General features: G+C 32.3%; 1 protein-coding gene and 1 long non-coding RNA gene across 2 annotated transcripts in view; one reads left to right on the top strand and one right to left on the bottom strand.

Annotated features, from left to right (window-relative positions):
- Positions 1 to 14,073, top strand: part of LOC149416819 (uncharacterized) — a 114,137-nt gene that overhangs the window by 65,360 nt on the left and 34,704 nt on the right. The gene's annotated exons all lie outside the window — the stretch shown is intronic.
- The window catches only part of pros (homeobox protein prospero), a 156,218-nt gene that overhangs the window by 140,664 nt on the left and 1,481 nt on the right, over positions 1 to 14,073 (bottom strand). Inside the window, exon 2 of the mRNA XM_089640992.1 lies at positions 5,175 to 5,247. The gene's annotated coding sequence lies outside the window, so the exon portion shown is untranslated. The remainder of the gene's footprint in view (positions 1 to 5,174; positions 5,248 to 14,073) is intronic.

The raw sequence follows: 14,073 nt of genomic DNA, 5'->3' as shown, positions 1-14,073 counted from the left end.
GTTGTGAGGCTGAAGATGGCGGGGAGGGGAATGATATGGGAAAGAGGAATCTGAGTAAGTCCTTGGCTATTCAGAACTGGTAATAAAATACGTCTAAAGCCATTTCAAGTAAAGTTTTTAATTTTGAATGGTGGTCTGACACCAGAGCGATACTGGAACTATTTTCCTTTCTGAAACATGCCGCAAGTATACTATGTATTATTTCAAATTAATAAATTGTGAAATACAAACATTAAGAAAATAAAATTTACTTGTGCACCCCGGGATTCGAACCCGCGACCTCCGGATTGCTAGTCCAGAGCCCTGCCTCTCGATCACGGAAGTCGTCAAAACAGTTTTAACGAAAAATGAAGTATTCACAAAAGCATGTCAAGACATAAAAGGCAAAAACAAAAACATACAATTTATTTCATTGGAGACTTTTATGAAAAGGTTTCTTTCCTAGATTATTAATTAACGTTGATATATTTCGTTCTTTTTATAACTAAGTTTCAAATACGTGATTCTCTTAAAACTCAAGTTGTGTTAAAACAACATTTCGGTACGAGAAATTGATTGACTAAGCTTTTGCTCAGTTTTAAATGGTATGAAAGCTGTGGTTATAGAAAAAAATATTAAAATAATCGTGGAATTGAGAAATATAAAATTATTTGTAATTTTTTTTAGTTTCGGAATCCACCCCTGCTTTTTTCTACCCGAAATGTGTCGTTTTGTGCAATTTGTCTTTCCGTTCAAAGATACACTCAATATGAAAGAGATCGTCCGTGATAAACCGGGGGGAGGTGTAGGCACCTGTACTTATACAGCCTCTCTTTTACGATTTTACGTTATACAGACAGGCGTTAACGTTGTACGTTCGTATTAATGACGATTTCACCTGAGCCGTGTCATTACTGCAGCAATTTCTTTAGCCGCAGGCGGTAAAGGTAACATGGGAATGCTGAATAGTTGAAAATGTCGTAAAAGAAACAAAAACACACTATTCTTATTCTCCACTAGTTTTTCCAACCAGTTTAACAAAACAATTTAATTAAAAAACTTTATTTTTTCGATACGTTTTTTCTCAGTAGAAAAATTTGAAACAAATTAATGAAAGTTAAATGGATTCTTTGGGGCTTTATCAAAGCTCATATTGGAATTGGCGTTAAGTTGATAACTTCAGATTTTTGCATACAGTTTTTTATTTATTTTATTGTTAAGATAAATCTAAGTTTTTCCAAAGTATTTGGAGCGTATCTATAACGCATCAAGCTAGAAGATGTGAAACTTTCAAAGCGTTTTTCTGAGTATGAACGGTTTTGTTCTAATGTAATAATTTTAATTATTGCAAAGTGTTTTCAAATAAGGATATTTCCCTCGCTTATTCCAGGAATTATAATCTCCCGCTTGTTATCTTTTCTTATATTTTTTTCTTCCCATGGTTTTTCATATCAATTAAATTCATAATTAATAATCATTGTTGCTGCTGATTTCGTCCAACACAATATCTTCATTTTTGTTTATCTTAAGCCTGCATCCGTCTGTGCTTTTGAGATAATAAAATGTTTACAGAATTATTTTCCTCAATGTTCAGAAAATATGTAGCACACTGTTAACTACATTTATACGCGTAATTACGCCGATACTTGGTACATTTGTTTAAAAAAACCTTTGAGAAGTAGGACTGTTCAAGAAAAACGTGCATATTATCATTACGACATTTTTAAATGTCATTGAAATCATCAAGATCTTAAGTAGGTAGTGTGATATCCTTGATATTAGTGCATGATCTCACCCATAGATGGCACTTGATTAGCCTATTCGGTTACGCGTAGAGGGCGCGTATTGTAGAGATCGAGGTGATAATAAATAAGGTGGGAACCTCAATGCGTGCTAACTAAGTTACCAGAGCCCATTGTCAATCTATCATATTAAAAGTACAAGTGTTTTGTTCAAGCCGGAGTCTTATTTAATAAGAGAGTTTGTAAGAAATATCGAAGACACAACCGTTAGTTTTTATCGTCATCTTGGAAAATAAGTCGGTATCTAAGTAAGTAAGTAAGTAACAAGTACTTACCTGCCTAGATGTATATTTATGGTGTGTTTGAATATGAAAAATGCAAGAAAAGTTTAGTTTTTCATTGCATTGCACCAATAATGAAGTGATATTGCTTTTGGGTAATAGTTTGTATAATTCCTACAGGATCTAGGGGTATCGCTAGGAACAAGTGAATTCCGCTCCATGATAAGGAACCGAGCTAAGCCTCCCACGCCAGGACTTATCTACAAGGACATTGAGACATGTACGCAGCTACTTCAGTTGTGACATTCTTATCACCACCTAGCACTTGCAGATAAAATAAACTAACTGAAACAAATATGAAGCGCACACGAGTAAGTAATTTACAAAATGACAGAATTTACTGACAACTCTTTGAAAACCCCTCTGAAAATGAGGGAAAACGGTTTAATCTGTAGTTTACATTATCTTTTCCTTAGTGTGTTAATCATTTCGAGAACAAGTACTACCTACTTTATATCAACCACAACTATTTTATACCTATTAAATTTATTCCCTGAGAAACTTTGTTTCCAATTCATCATTTCAAATTAACCAATTATACCGTTTCTAGGTGTCGCTTTTTTCCTAAATATATAGTTTTTCTAACGAAGTTATCTAGTTTTCAAATACATCTAAAGGAAGTTAGAACAGTCAAATTTTAACGAAGAAAAAGTTTAGGTATCTGGATACAATTTTAGGCAATTAGCTGCATTTTTATAACTTTCTACGAGAAGTATGTGTATTTGTAAATGTAAATAAGTATATTAGTCGTAAATCTCTAGTTTTTACATATTTTTAAGTAATTTATTTATATGGTTGATATTATAGAAACAAATAGTACCTACATGAGTTACAGTGATGAAACAATGTACAGGAATTAGATATTTCATGTTGGGTTCCTATTATATGTTTCCTTGTAATGTTTGGTAGTGGTATGAGTCTGTAGGTGTATGTATGTATATATGTATGCGCATTGAACAGTTAATATTATTGACATGATGATACGTTTAAATTTTTCTGCAATGAATCCGAAAAATATAATAATATTACTCTTATAGCAGTATTGTGTAAATACCCATTCGGTTATAAAAATATGTTTAGTTATAATTCAATTCTAATAATTGTTAGTGGTAAGTCACTAGCTATTAATCATAGTTATAAGCCACCAGTAATTCATCGATATGTTAAGGCTAAGTAATAGGGTATGCGTTAAATGTATAAATTATGTTGTTAAGCGCCCTTGAGGTGATTTTCTCACGAAAACAACGCTCTAGAAATGATCAAAACAATATTATTATTATAAGGCAAAAATTACAGACTTTTTCCTAAGCTCCAGCTTACAAAGATCATCTCTATATTAGTTCCCAAGTACCCCAAGTTGCCGAGACAGAATACGAATGTACCTTGCTGTGATTATTTCTATAAAAGAACGACATAATAAGCATTTTTGTAGTTTTCCGATCACATTCATTGTTAAATGCGGGGGAAAAATAGCAATGACACGTCAAAATAGTAATTAAAAAAAAAAAAACAATTTCACTAACACCGCAAATCTTTTTCTAAACTTTTTGACGCAGCTTAGCTCAACTTAATTGAAATCTCATAAAAAGCAAGCCTAGTTTTTCATAAGCAAGGAACATAAGTCCAAATACTGTTAAAAAAACCTTTTTATTAGATGCGAAACTGCAAGTCTTCTTCATAACTCTCGGCTTAGCTAAACTCGGCTTCAAAGTAATCTCCAAGTTAACCTGACAATGTCGTAGTTGCCGACAGAATGCGAACAACACGGGTACAATGGCGCTCGCTGGCAACAATGGCCGTTAGGGGTTCTTTTCCAACTATAGTCGAATAGTTGAGATGATCGCGCGGGAGGAAATCGTCACTAATTGCACAAGTCGTTAGTTTGTTAATAGGCCAACTTGAAATGGAGAAAGCCGATGATTCTTGGCCGCTAAGAATCTTGACGTCTTTAAAGTTCACCGATGAAAATGCTGAAGTTTTGCTCGTCGGAATGTTTACAGCGGATTTCAGAGGTTATAAGTGACAACAACTGCATTGTTCTGCTCAGTTCAGCTAGCGTCTTGTATCGAGGGAGGACATTTTAAAGTCGTGACGTACTATTATATTAAAGATACCTATATAACACACAGAAAAGAACCTAATTCGAAACACACTTTTTTAGAAATGGCCACCAACCATTATCATATGTAAAGCGCCGTTAAGGCGAAGCTTAATGCTAAATCACTATTTTGATTAATCTTTATTAACGAATTGGTGTACATTATGAATACCAAAAAATATGCTTTAGATAAATTGAAAGTTTTCCTATCGTTTCGCTTCAGTAGAATACAAATATAAAAAAAATTACTCAATAAAAATATAAATGTAAACTACTAAAAAAAACAAACTTTCAATAGAAATGTATGAACGCGTAAATGAAAAAACTTTAAAAAATACAGTATTATAGCTAACTATCTGTGACAGTTTCACATGATTAACTTTTTTGCTCTCTTATAAAATTATTTACAAATTAAATAAAAACCAGTTTATTACTCGGAATCGAACGTTTCTAGACTCCGTTTGTCAAGCGATTTTAATGCCTATTACCTACAATATAAGGTATACCAAGAATATACAGATTTTTGGCTTGTAGCTTCCTCTTAATGGATTAAATCACTAAACGGCGCTGTATAAGTTTGACTATTTATTATTACTCTAGCACTTCGTCACATATTATATTCATAACTGTGCCTAAACCGGCTTGCATATTAATGTAAAGTGGTATGCTTTAATAAGATTCCTTCAAAAAGTTACCAATTTACAAAATGGAAAACAATTTAGTTATTTTGTATTTTGTACCTATAGTTTAATTTAGTTAAATTTATCATCAAAACTATATATATTCAAATAGATAAACTATAGCTTTAGATAAGAAAGTAAACATATCAATATATTATTTAAATAATACATATTTTTTTATTGTGATGTAGAAGTTGAAACAAGTTTTTTTTAAATATTTTTTATTGGTTGTTTTGATAGGAAGCCGTTGTATTAATCTTATGATTTGAATCTAATTTAGAGTAAAATCTAAATAGTAAAAAACAAAATCAATAAGACAAATGATTAGGCTCACCCAATGATGACGACTTTATTAACAGGGAGGTTGAAATAATCGGTAGTCAGCTGGTCCCGCCTTGAAGGAATATCTGAAAGAAAAAAATAAATAATCAGACAAAATATAAAACAGAAATCTAATCAATACTTTAGCTAAATCCTGTCCCACCCAAATTATCTAATAGAAATATGGGGAAACACACACATTACATACATAAAAGATTTACAAATAATATTGAGTAATGTTTTTAAAAAAACTATTCAAATATACCCAGGCAACTATATCAAGAAATGAACTGTACAAATCAATTTTACGTAAATAACATGTGCTCCTTCATAATAAATTGTACAACAGAGACTGAAAATGGTAAGAGAAGCATAGGCCATGATTTACACATTTATAATTTCCTTCCCGAGAGCCTCAAAACGGAGAACAAAAAATACATGTTAAGAAAATTGTTCAATCATAAAAGTGAAGAAAATTATTTTATTTATTTGGGAACATCAACAGATTATTTACATATATAAGAAATTTACATAATTTACATTTATAAGAATTATAATTTCCTTTAATGTTAAGTGTTATTGTTATATTATATAAAACTAATGTTGTTATACATTTATAAGTTAGTTAGAAAACGAAAAAGTTATATTTCTTGACTAAAATAAATAATCAATATGTGTTTATTATCTTTTTAAAAAACATAGGTACTCAACACGAATATTATTAGTAATAGATACAAATCTATGCAGTTTAAGTAAGTACATTAGGTACGTGCGAAGTATTATACGTGTATACATACTATGCATACATTTATTATATATACAGGCTATACGCATTTAATAAATAAAACTGTACTACCTAAAGCAACATTTAAAAACAATCAGAGGCCTAAGTACTGCCTTGACCATACCATGCGACATTAAAATAATATATATATATATACATTAAAGACACGTAAACTATTCGAAATGAAAAAATAAAATAAACTAGCGGACGCGGCAATGTTTCGCTATTCATTGCCTTCCTCGGGTGTCCCCGAATTCTTCTACCATTTAAACCACCCTCTAAAAACTTCTGGCACTGGTCAATTAGTTTTGAGTTTATAGGGCACACGCATGTGAACGTTGCCTTTTATTAATATAGATTGATCATATTTTTAACTCGAACGAAAAAAACAATAATTTTATGTGAGGTGCGATGTGAAATGAAAAGGCAGGCATTTATAAAAGTTTTGCAAGAAATCTATCTACACTTTCAAAAATATGCAAGAAATCAATCTACACTTTCAAAAATACTCAAGATATCTATCTACACTTTCAAAAATACGCGTGAAGTTCCAGCTATGAATTCCAGCTTCCTACTATAAACATGTCAAAAGCAGGAAAATATCCAAAATGACGCGATTAATATATACAAATGTTGACTATATTCTACAAAAAATAGCGATTAGTCATCTGTTGGTACCTCGAGTAATTGGTTCAATTCTGCTAAATAAATAATAAAAAAAAGTTATGTCGGCTTTCTTTCATGCGATTGTGTGTTAGAAAAAAAATTGTTTTTTATATGTACAGTATGGCATATAATATGAATAAGTGAAGTGGTTGTATTATGCATGTTTGATTTGTAATCCCAACCAACACCTTTCCTACTGCCTACCTCTGATTAAAAACTCTGTGCACGACACTGGTGATATGTATGCGTCCGTACATAAATGGTTGTGACATTCATGATCAGTCTAAGAATTTCATGTACTATATCCAATGAACTGCATTGTTTGGAACCAATTAATCATACAGTGTTGTGCGTGATGTTTTTGATATTCAGTGTAATCCATTGAAATAAATCGCTATTTTGTATTTCTGTGTTAGATAGTATAACGTAACTACGTAAGTTAATTCACCCACAAAACTTTATGAAAATGTACAAATCAAATTACTTATTATCGTTGGCGGTTATCCTATGAATCATTTAACCTTACCAAGGTTTAAGTCGTGTCAATATTTTTAGTAGCTATTACAATCAATAAATGGTAGATAACTAGTAGATAGAGGTAGTAGAGGAGAGTAGGGAGTAGGGAGGGAGTCCTCTCGATAAGCTGCTAAAAGCACTATCCGTAGGATAATATAGATTTTCGTGTTTACTATTCGCTACTAAAACCTATGACTAGTGGCTATATGTATCGGATAGCAGAGTTTTCTATTTATATATTCATTTAGTGTAATGGATAGTTATCGAAAGGTTGGTAAATTATCTACTCGTATTTGTATAAGGCAAAATGTGTTCAGTGAGTTAACAGTTTACAGGAATTATTTGACTATGAGTAACGTAGAACTACTGCTAGATGGGTATACCTCAGGACGTGTGAGGGACCAACGGCGTCACTGTTATTGTTTCTCTAACATTGATTGTCCCAAGTTTGTGCTAGCGGGCCTTGCAGACCCTACTGAGTTGTTGTGCATATTTAGATTTCAGTTAGCTAAACGGTGGTTAAATGATGCACTATAACAGCAAACAGTACGTACAAATAAAATCATACGATTTATCAAGAAAGAAAAATAACTAAAAATTATTGTGCATTTTTCATGGTCCCAATATTCGAAATCATTAAGATTACTCAACATTAGAATTGTAGTAGGGCTGAAGTAAAGGGGTGGTGAAGTCAATGGGAACGATGACTTTAAAGTACTACCTGGCTATACAAATCTAGTCACTAAACATAACTAATACCATTTAAAGCAACGTTTCTACTCACATCACATATCCAAATTTCACTAAAATCTGACAAAGGGAACTGATTGCGGCGAAATATGGTCAACAAAATAATTAGGATTATTTACTAGAATAATGCTGGTTATTGTTGTTCTTTATTACCAGTATTATGTGTTCTGAAAGGAGATTGAATGAGACAAAGTTACGCGTGAAAAGTACACAACACATTTTCAGAACACGTTCGCGTATGGAGTTATTCCACCCTCTAGCGGACAACAGGCGAAGCAGAGATGGCTTCTCGGTTGCTGAGCGCACTGTACTGTACTGTACTGTAACAGGGCCCGCAGTATTTACTGTTAACCCTATTCAAATCGCAGTGCGACCCACTATTAAATTTGTTCTGGCCCTAAAATACATGAAAAAACCCGTGACGGGTTCTACCGATATTTCTATGGAAGATGCTCTGAAAAACTAGCGTCATTGATCCCTTCGGCACCGGTACATATTCGGATAACACGCCAAACGCGAGTCCAACATGTATGCAAAGTTAATTTCTATCAGGTGAGAACAGGTCGTTTCTACGATTCGTTCTTAAGTTTAACAGCTCGGCTGTGGAATTATATGCCAGCCTTTCTGTTTCGTCCCTCAAAAAACATGGTTCCATTCAAGACCCATGTTCACTACTTCCTCTCCTCTAAAGCCCCCCACACAGCATCCCCAAAGTTAACACGAGATAAACTGAACTAATAAAATTTTAAATGGATATAACTCTATTTTATAATCCCGGAATAACTCTATATCTATTATCACTTACTTACATTTTTCCGTTAAATGCTACGTTGTAGCATAGTAACATAGTGTGCTTTATTTTTGCTACCAGTCCCGTGTCTCACAAACACGTAGGTATTTGATAATTAAGCCCGTTCCCGCATTGACATTTCGCTTACCGATTAAATTTAATTGTGAATACCTAATGTATTGGAAACACAAGCCCTAATTAGGTAGTCCAATGTCCAACCTGTTGAATTCGATACAATTTAATATATCGATTACCGTGGTGCTACGCGAAATGTTCTATTGCAGTTCGTACGAATACATCACTAGATCCTATTTTTAAATCTGTAGGAAATACTGCAAAATACAATCGTTTTGCTTACAGATTTAGAATTCTTTTCAAAAACATGACTACAACGCCTAATTATATGCAATATTTCAACGCAACTGCTGTAAAGATAGAAAACAAAAGTTGGAGTAATTCTTACGAAAATGAAGAACGTGTCACGTATTTTAATTTATGGAACCCTATTTTCTTTAATATATTCAATAAGATCATTATTAATACATTTTATTTATAAACAAGTTCTTTTAAGCCTTCCGGAGGCATTATCAAACTGTAGTTAGGCCACTTACAGACGACGTATTTCTATTAACTTTCAAATAGTTGTTTTTCATTATAAATATCTATCCAGAAGTCAAATAAATGGATCGTTTGTACGTAGCATTACCACAGTGTAATAATGCCTTCAAAACGCGAAACAGCTGTCACGCGGTATAATAACTACACAGCAGAACTTGTTTATAAATAATCTGTAAGAATAATAATATTATTCAACGTATAAAACAAAAATCTAAAAAACAAATTACATATTGCTTTACATCAAATTATTATATTTCACTATCCTCTTGATAGCTTATCCATAAGTTAACATTATTAAGACTAAATACCTATCCCAATAGGTAGAAAACTCGGATACTTTATCCGATATAAAGCCATTTTTCGAGAATCGAATATTAAATTCGTACTTAAATAAATCGTAAGCCGTTTATCGAAAATATATGTTATCCTATGGATAAGCTATCAAGGAAGTGAAATACTCCAAGAGTGCAGTATCATTACATCTTTTTGAACTTGCTCTAGCGTCAAGTAGCAAAACTAAATCATTGATCGCTTCCCATGATCAAAATGGCGATCGACGGCCGGCGTGGTCTAGTGGTATACGCTTTTGACTACAGATCCGAAGGTCGCGGGTTCGAACCCGGCGTGCGCAAATAAATTTTATTTGATTAATTTGTGTTATTTCACAATTAATTAATTTAAAATAATATATAGTATATTTGCGGCACGTTCCAGAGTGGAAGATACTCTCAGTATCGCCCTGGTGTAAGACCACCATTCAGAATTGAAACGTTGCTTGAAATGGCTTTAGCCGTGTTTGGTGACCAGATCTGAATAGCCAGGTACTTCCCCACCTTCCTCTTCCCCATCTCCCTCCCCTCCCCAATACCCTCAGCCTCACATCATACCCCAATTGGGGATGCCATAGTCTCACTGGCTCCAGACGGGAGCAGTTGGGACTCTTGTGCGGTAATACTGTAAAAAAAAAAAAAAAAAAAAATAACTTCGTACTGCTCGCGTAATAATTTATTGTAATATAAAATTTTCCGGCGGTTCAGATTGATTGATGATTCATATTTTATGCTAAAATACCACATTTTTAATTTTATGCATACACGGAGAAACAGTTAAAATATATTTTGTTACTACTGGGTTAAGGTTAAACGCAACGCTCGTTGTATTCTACTTGTTCACAGATGGCGTTAATTAATTAATTTTGTTTAAATACGCTTTTGCAAGGTATTGCTTTACAATATTAAGACAAATCATTTGTTTGCGCCCGTATATACGCAATATGAATATGAATCAATAGTTTTGTTCGTTTAAAGACTTAATTCTTTCGAGAAAGGCACACAAATACAATATTTTACCGATGATTCAATCCAATATTGTATTTGTATGCCTTTCTCGATAGAATTGAGTTTTTATATGGACAAAACTATTTATTCATATTCATATTGCGTATATAAGGGCGCAAACAAATAATTTAAATCAATACCTTACAAAAGCGTATTTAAACAAAATTAATTAATTAACGCCATTTGTGAACACGTAGAATACAACGAGCGTTGCGTTTAACCTTTGGTTGGATCATTTACTGAATAATAAGTATTTTTAATTCTGTAAATAACTGTTAAAATATAAAAAGCAATACAGGGATGTTAAAAAATATTTTTGGTATATATGTAACCAATTGAATCTTAAATTTATCCTAAAAAATATTACGTAAAATCGTTTGAACTGTTTTTCATCGATCGTTCACCACCTTTCGGCAAATAGCCAAACTAAAACATCGACCCCATTAATAGATCCGTTGATCCCCTGTAGATGGCGTTATAAAAAACTGTAAGCGCCACAGTAGCTAGCCGATAGTTCAATCTTATGTATTTCGTTACTTTGGTTGGACAGGGTTCTAACTGCACTTTACATTATTCTAAGATTCAATTAACATTTACGTTTATGCCTTTCCAAGATAGCACTACGTCGTATTTAATCTATTCTTTTTGTTTTTGTGAAACTAAATTATTTCACAAAAGTTGAACCTGAAAATCAGAAATTTTCGACTTTGTGAGCTTTGGCACATAAGAAAACGGTAATGCCAAGTTAGATTCCTATCCGACGAAAGTGACGAGCTACACATTCGTAACAATAATCAACTTGCAGATACAAATAAAATCGAAATACAAAAAGTTCAAAGTGATGCTAGAACTTTGTAAAATTATTGTTTTATTGAGTTTTATTTTCCAATGTACATTTGTTACTTAAATTTCGTTTAGTTTTAAGATTGCTAGTTAATGACACGGTTGTGTCGAGACCGGTGGCAAAGTAAACAAAATTTAAGTAACAAATATACATTGGAAAATAAAACAAATTGTTACATAGTTAATTCCCAAGAAATACAAAAAACCTTGTAAAAATAATGGAAAGTTAAAATTCTTGATACTAGGAATCTACGGAAAAATGAAAAATATTTTGAAAGCAAAAGAAACGTTTTAGCACTCAAATGTCATTTTTGAAAAAAAGATTAGTTAGAACTTTGTCTAATCAAGGTAACGATTTATGTATAATATTTTCATAACACTAAAATTTTTTTGTAAAATTAACGTGTTAAAACTTACCTATCTATATTATGTAATACGAAAAGATATAAATTAACACTAAAATTTACCTACCTATATTATGGAATATGAAAAGATATAAATTAACACGATACAACTTACCTGCCTAGATGATCGAATATGAAAAGATATAAATTGACACGGTAAAACTTACCTATCTATATTATGGAATATGAAAAGACATAAATTAACACCGTTAAACTTACCTACCCATATTATGGAACATGAAAAGATATAAATTAACACGGTAAAACTTACCTATCTATATTATGGAATATGAAAAGATATAAATTAACACCGTTAAACTTACCTACCCATATTATGGAACATGAAAAGATATAAATTAACACGGTAAAACTTACCTATCTATATTATGGAACATGAAAAGATATAAATTAACACGGTAAAACTTACCTATCTATATTATGGAACATGAAAAGATATAAATTAACACGGTAAAACTTGTAGAACGTGTAGATTTGAATGAAAATCATTGTCGCCACCGACTTAATTACTTTTGGTTCTGGTTCATTTAGCAAACGCTTTGTTTCTCTTACATCACCATCCCATTTGATCGAAATAAAAATTTCGTAATGATGATGAAACTCAGTTCTACATAAATGCAAATAATGGTCAGACTTTTGGATCACTTGGGTTCTTATTTATCCTCTGTTCCTAAGCATGCCTATATATTTTTGCTTCCTTAGAAGTAGGTAATGGATAATGTTTTAAATCTGGCCACGTACGGGAAACGCAAACACGGGTAATAATAATTAAAGTTTTTTCACACGTGCACGTTTTCCCTTTAAAAGGGAAATAGTTAAACTGTCTACACCTGCGAGGGTAGAACTGAGTCAGTGACGATAAACGTTTTCCGGTAACATACAATCACAGTTTCTTCAACCAGTACCAACAATAAAAAAGTTATAGTTTTTTTTCTTAAACTGGATTAAATTGATAACCTTATCTACCTCCTTCATATAATCCGGGCCTCTTCAAGACCCGCATAAATAAATTCTTTCCTATAGACACTATCTTAATCTGGCTCACAACGATGCCCAACCGGGTGGCGAAATAGTTCCCCTACATTTACATTGTTCAGAAAGGGGCGCTCTTGTGAGGTGTCATATTAAAAAAATATTCAAAAATCTTCTTATCTATGTTTTTTTAGCGTTCTGTATATATATTTTTAATAAAGGAATTTGTTAATTCTTAAAAACTCTTCAGGGTTAAATATTCTTTTCTTTTTAACACTACACCCAAAAACTATTTGTGCCAACCAACGTTTCTCGCAGTGTTCATTCCCAGTGTCCTCATCAACGCAAAATATGAGGCTTCAATAATTAAGAATTATGATTATAACACGTCCATTTGATTATAGGTGATCTACTACAAAGATTATCGTCAAACTTGTATTAATTGATGTGTAACATTTAAAAGGTGAAATGTTACAAACGCTTTGAGAATGTTTTGTCGTTTCTAAATACTATGGGGTTAAGGGGAACGACAATTAGGTACCTACATAGTTTGAATAAAGGTTTTCTCTGTGGTCATGGTGTATAAAAGGGGTTAATATTTATACTGAAATCGTAAAAAAATCATTCTATTCAAGCCAGGCTTTAAAAAAAACTGTATTATTTTACTTCCAACTATCTTTCTTTTTACCTGACGAAGGCATTCGACGTTGTAACGCAACGTAATTCTAAACTACAACATTTTTGTATTTTAAGAATTAATAATCTACAATTTCTGTAAATGAAAACACAATATTTATTTTGATTTCAAAAAATTATAGGAAAATACGTAATCAAATTTCAATTCAAGAATCTGATAGATTCTTTCATTATTTTCGGCAATTTCACTCTTCGAGTATTTTAACGCTACATGCCAGGTGTATGTTTTCGGACTTTTTTATTTATTTTCTTTTTTATTCTTGGTATAGAGATACTCAAATGTACGGAGCGGTAAAAAGACAAAAAATTCTAAGCACTGACGGCGCTAACAGCGGCATCTAGCTGCCGACGGCAAAGTAAATGATCTACGAACGATTGCGGTCGATTATCTACCTCTAGCGGTGAGTAGTGAAACTAAAGTTTCGATCGTCTTAACAGATCCGTCGCGTCGTCATTTTTTCTTATTGGATTTTTTTTTAAATTCACTCGTAAAAAGATTAGATTTTTTTTTATTATTT

This window comes from Hesperophylax consimilis, chromosome 16, assembly GCF_061612785.1.
Source record: "Hesperophylax consimilis isolate HC1 chromosome 16, BYU_Hcon_1.0, whole genome shotgun sequence".
NCBI classification, from domain to species: domain Eukaryota; kingdom Metazoa; phylum Arthropoda; class Insecta; order Trichoptera; family Limnephilidae; genus Hesperophylax; species Hesperophylax consimilis.
The sequence above is the reverse complement of the archived record's forward strand: the minus strand, read 5'-3'. Positions and strand labels throughout refer to the sequence as shown.